The 6,032-nt window shown below is 43.8% G+C and overlaps 1 protein-coding gene across 3 annotated transcripts in view; it reads left to right on the top strand.

The window, feature by feature from the left end:
- Nucleotides 1-1,054: 1,054 nt before the first annotated feature.
- SLC38A1 (solute carrier family 38 member 1) overlaps nt 1,055-6,032 on the top strand; it is a 53,405-nt gene continuing 48,427 nt past the window's right edge. For all 3 annotated transcript variants that reach the window (XR_001358359.2, XR_003094960.1, XM_006015936.3), the window contains exon 1: nt 1,055-1,164. The gene's annotated coding sequence lies outside the window, so the exon portion shown is untranslated. The remainder of the gene's footprint in view (nt 1,165-6,032) is intronic.

Here is a 6,032-nt window from a genome sequence, read left to right as displayed (position 1 = left end):
CCTTTCATCACCACTCCTGAGCTTTTTTTGGCTTAAGTCAAGAGTCCTCTATACATATAGGATTCAACTCCTGCAGCTGATGACTCCTCCTAAAATATGGTGTCTCTCTCCATCTTGCAGCCAGCTTCCTGTTTCCGCTCTTGGCCTCCTTTTGTTTTTCCTCTCTCATTCTGGAATGGCTGGTGAAAGATCCTTTCTCTTGTAGCATCTTTTCTGTCAGGTGACTCCTTGAGCAGTCTCCTCAGGTTATAAAAGATCCCCACCAAGTGTTCCTTTGTTAATTTACCGAGCCCACTGTATTCAGACTGGGCCCTCGGCCACAGTCTACTTAAACGTTGTAAAAAATTATGCATTAAAATTTGTCAAATTTGTTTATGCATTAAATTGCATAAACTTTGTCAAAGTTTATGCATTAAAATGAGTGATCATCAAAGTTTAAAGATCCTCTGTTGTTAGCTCTGTGCCATATACACCCATCTTACCCTGTGCATTTATCTCAATATAAAAGAAACTGGCAACAAGGAAGGCAATTAAGTCTATTTTCCAAAATAGTTTGCAACCTTACATAAATATACATAGAAACCCGCCCCCCCCATCAATCTGAATTCATAAACTGTACATAGGCAGATTCTCTAAATTGTCACATTTGTCATGTTGTAGCCAACGAAAGAGTTATACGGTTTAATTTTGTAAGCAGAATTTTTATTAGAGAAAATAATCAGGAGATAATGTACATGATTTTTTAAAAGCCAGTTTAAAATGACCTGTGATAAACAAAATGTTATTTCAAGGTGTGGGTCTGAAATTACTTTGACTGATAAGTATTTTACATGTATAAGATTGTAACAGGGGACCCTAGCCCTGTTACCAGAAGGCACGTCCACCCCTTAAAGGCCAGAACTTTCTGGGCATGGAATGCTGGAGAAGAAGGGGTTAAATGCTGAGCCTGGCCAGCTAGTCAGCTGACCAGAAGGGGGCAGGACTATAAAAACCCTGGGCAGAGCAGCACTTTAGGGGGAGTTGTTAAAGAGGAAGGAGTGCCTCAGAATGCTTCATGGAGGAATGGTCCAAAGGCAGGAAGAAGGAAGCCCCGGAGAGAGAGCAAACACATCACAGCAAGGACATGAGCCGACGGTGGGGAGCCAAAGCCCAGACCCTGTGAATGTAAGCTGACATGCTGCTTTTCTTTATCATATTAGTTGGTGGCAGTTATTACCCATGGATGGGACTGTTTAGTTTTTTTTCTTTTTTGATTAATGAATAAGACTGGTGGTTTGGGTGAGGCTATTAGGGGAAGGAGGAGGCCTCATTTTGGGGACCCACTATGGAGTGGGGACCCCGGCACCAGCAAGGGTGTGGCTTTTTTGGGGGGGCACAGCCACCGGCACCAGCAAGGGTATGGCTTTTGGGGGGGCACAGACCCTGGCGCCAGCGAGGGTGTGGCTTTTGGGGGGGCACAGCCACCGGCACCAGCGAGGGTGTGGCTTTTTGGGGGGGCACAGATCCTGGTGCCAGAGAGGGCGTGGTTTTGGGGGGCACAGACCCCGGTGCCTGAAGGCACGATCTTAAAAGGCCAGGGAGGTCTGGTGCAACTTTATTTTTGGTATTTTTTTGGACTGGGAGGTTGTCCCCTGGTTTTGAACTTGTGACCCCCGGCTGTGGGGCCAGCACCTGGACCTCTGGGCCAGGGGGGTCAGGCTCCAGATTGGAGCAAAAAAGGGGGCCATGAGCCTCAAGACACCAGAAAAGGCTAGAGCCTCAGAGTCAAACCCTGTTTAGTGGGTTTAGATGGGGAGGCCTAGCTAGAGAAACAGGGGTCAAGCCCGCATAGGTGAAAGGCCCCAACATACCCAATACAATAGGCAGTTTCCTGTTTGCAAGAACATCATCATAATAATTTCCATCAAGACGTGGCAGGAGAGTATAGGGGCTGACATAAGAACCCCAAAGAAGGCTCCAAGGCCGCCCCATGTAAGGTGCAGATTACCAGGAAGATGGCGCTGGGAGGGCGACCTGTTACAAAGATATAATTAGGGCAGAGCTGAGTGACAGGCCTAAATAAGGATATAGGCATGTGAAGAAGCTACCATGAGGAAAGCTATAGCATGGATTTACAATACATCTAGAAGTGCAACTTCTTACCACACAGTAAATGCAAAGTAATTTAACTACCTTTAAGAGTATCTGATGCACTCCAAATTCCCTCACAGAAACTTGTTCTTGTGTTCAGCCCCTTGTGTAGTGGGTCTCAACCTTTTTAGCTTAAACTAGTTTCTTGACAATGGAAAAATAATAGAGCAATTATTTTGTTGTAAAGAACTCAGAAAGACCACAACAGAGCAAGATGCTTTACCACCATGGATTCCTATTTGAAATCTCTGGGTTTATGATGTCAGTCATGTATAGCTGTCTATACACCTAACTGTACTAACATTGCATGGCACCCTTAAAAGCCACAGCAGAAGGTTCAATATGCTTAGGTAAATTTAAGTTCATGGATGGACATTGAAGATGAGGTGCGAGCGGCAAATAGGTCTAGATGTGAAAAGAAGACAGGATAGGAAAAGTGGATCTGTTAACTGTTTAAATGTATAAAAATGTGATTTGTATACCTGAAGCCATATACATGCATGAGATCATATTTTAAAAGTGACAAAGGATACAAAGAACAAGAGGGAAGAGAAGGGCCAGGGAGGAAGTGGGTAGGAGAGGAACCTACAGTAAAAAAATCTGAAGAGAAGCAAAAGGTAGAAAAATTACTAGAGGATGGGGTCATAGAGGATGAAGTATCCCAAGATATCAAGGTGAATATGACCAACAGTCTCAAAAACAGGAAAGCAATCAGTGAGAGTAAAAGGCCCTTTGATCCTATTTTTGCTATGATATATGATCAAGCTTTCAAACAAGCATGCTTTACATAAGCAGTCACCACACACGCTTCTGCGTATCAGGAGCACTGCACCTTCCAATACCATTTAAAAGTCAGCTGAAAGAATACTGACATTTGTAATTTAGTTTTCTGAAAACAAAATTCGTTACCGACGGAAAAAAAAACACTTACTGGTAAGTCAGTGGCAATTTGAGGAGATGCATTTGAAAGAAAACTGTATATGATACATGTTTTAGTCTTTCCTTTTTTGTGTCCTTGTCTGACAAGGTATTCAGCAAAATTTGCAGATTCATTGGAATCTGACAGGGCTACACTGTGAGCACTTTTGCTATAGCTTCAAACTTCTGATCTCTAAGCTGTCAACCTTGCGCCTGAATGCCCACACTGCCCCAGTCCCAATATCTTAATCAAAGGTACTATTATTTTTGCCTGGCTCTCTCCTATGTTAAATTTTATCAAATGTTATAAAAAATAATAAGCTTGGGTCTAGGAATTACTGTTAATGTATAAAACTCATATTTGTAAAATGAAACTAACTCAACTATAATTTAAGAGTTGATAGCGTGATGCTATGAAAACTAATTAATCAATATCTGGTTCTTATTTTATACAAATGAAGAAAAATATGTTTATTATGTGCAACGTTGTTTGGGTCTGATCACCTCCACTATGTAATTTACATTTATGTTAGGTTTCTTCTTGAGATTCTTGTACAGTTTCAGTTTTAAATATAAGTAAAATAACATATTATTTAACTAAATAAATAAGTAAATGAAATATGTTTTATCTGCTGTTGGCAAGGAACACTGGGTACTTTCAGCACAGAACTGAGTCAGGAGTTATGCTTCTAATTTGGTATCTGATCCTCCATCCCTTAATCATATGAGATTTCCACAGGGCTATTTAAATTACCTGTGTGAATAGACAGTGAGGTTTACTCGTGTGAGTAAAAGTTGAAAGTCTGGCTCTTTACTTTGTGAACCTGGTCAAGTCACCTATTCTCTAACTGTAGTTTCCCTGCCTGTAATATAGGTGTCTAATTAGCTAATGTGACCCTTAATTAGTCAGCATTTATACAGCACTTTTTAGATGTCATCTACAAAGTATTATTTTAATATACACAAAGTAGTCTGAGACCCTTTGAGGAACAAGAATATACCAATAAAAAGTATCATTCTTTTAAGCCAGGTACCTACAGGTATGGCAGTTGCCATTTTGGCTGACAGAGTGGATTGAATTGGAAATAGGAACTGCAAGCAGGAACCGCCACTGCTTGTGAGCTAAGGAGCAAAGCCTCTGTAGCTGAGGCCTGTAACAACTCAAATCCTCTGCAGGCTGCCAGAGCACAGCTCTGCAAGCTGCCCTGTATCACAACTTACACAAGCACATACATTAAGCACGTGCGCAGTTCCATTCAAGTCAGTGAAACTAAGTTCTTATCATTAAATATGTGCACAAATAATTGTAGGATTGGGTTTTATTTGCCAGTGACGATGCATTTTTACATATTTATTCTTTAGTTTCTTTCAAACTGAGGTCCTATTAAAATGATATGATAGAATCATTTACAGGGTTATCAGGGACCTATCAAACACACAGGCACCTGCCAGCTGTGCAGTTAGCATACACGCCACTTCCTTTTTCTGTTTTCGGAAGAACAAAACCATGACGTGTTTCAAACTTGACTGTATTAACGTGTGACTAAGCAGGGAAAACATTTCCAGTTTACATGGAGAAATTAGCAAATATAGTCAGGGGCACAGGTTGGCTTTTCTGTACTTGATTTGGGGAGCCACACACAAGCTTCCCCTTTGGTGGGAACTGATAGCTGCCCACTGTAAGGGTTTGTCCTTGAAACAAGAGTCCTGGCATCAAAGACAGAAGGAAGGAAGGATGAAATATCTGGGAGAATAATTTTCTCTCAGGAAGTGACTTTGAAATTACTGTTTGCTGAAGGCCTAACACAACAAAGCCACATGGTGCACGCCAAGGATTTGTAGGTAAACCAACAGTGTGTCTTGTTGCAAAGAAGGCTAATGGCATACTGGGCTGCACTAGTAGGAATGCTGCCAGTACACTGAGGAAAATTCTTCCTCTCTATTCAGCACTGGTGAAGCCGCATCTGGAGTACTGTGTCCAATTTTGGGCCCCACCCCTACAGAAAGGATGTGGGCAAATTGGAGAGTCCAGGGTAGGGCAATGAAAATGGTGAGGGGGTTGGGCAACATGACTTCTGAGGAGAGGCTGAGGGAACTGGGCTTATTTAGTCTGAGAGGAGAAGACTGAGTGGGGATTTGATAGCAGCCTTCATCTACCTGAAGGGGGTTTCCAAAGAGGATGGAGCTGGACTGTTGTCAGTGGTGGCAGATGACAGAACAAGGAGCAACGGTCTCAAGTTGTAGCAAGGGAAGTTTAGGTTAGTTTTTCCTACTATCTTTCTCCCTATGGGGGTTGCAAAGCACTGGAACAGGTTACCCAGGGAGGCTGCGGAATCTGCATCCTCGGAGGTTTTGAAGACCGGGCTAGACAAAGCCTTGGCTGGGATGATCTCACTGGGGACGTTCCTGCCTTGAGGTGGGGGTTGGACTAGATCAACATGTCTCCACTCATGGGTCACAACACAAAAGTGGCTTGCAAGAATATAAGAAGGGGTTGCAAACAAACTTTAAAAATAGATTCTCCTTAAAGAAGGAAAAGGCTTTCCAGCCTGCAATGGGGCTGCTTGTGCCCCTCCTGCCTCACACACTGGGGTGGGGGCAGCAGGTCAGGAGTGGGGGGCACTGGGCCAGGACTGGCCATTGATGTTTACAAATGGGTCCTGATACAAAAAAGGTTGAGAATCACCGAAAGTCCCTTCCAACCCTCATTTTCTACAGTTCTCACAGAGGGGGTCCAGTGGCACCCTGGGCATCCTTCAGGGTGCCAGGCAAACTGAGGTGGGCAGTGGTGATGCCCCAGATGAAGCCAAAGGTTTCTAACAGGAGTCCACGGCGCGGAGCATCCCGCCCTGGGGGCGCTCCTCCTCAGCAACAGTAAAAATGGCTTTCGGGTTTTTTCCACAGCCAGGAAACCGGGGTGGGGGCCGGAGTGCAGACCCCGGCGGGGCAGGTCGAGCGCAGGTTCCCGCCGCGGCCCGACCCCC

Source organism: Alligator sinensis, unplaced genomic scaffold (genome assembly GCF_000455745.1).
Source record: "Alligator sinensis unplaced genomic scaffold, ASM45574v1 scaffold147_1, whole genome shotgun sequence".
NCBI classification, from domain to species: Eukaryota; Metazoa; Chordata; order Crocodylia; family Alligatoridae; genus Alligator; species Alligator sinensis.
Note: the sequence above shows the minus strand (reverse complement) of the source record. Positions and strands in the feature narration are given on the sequence as shown.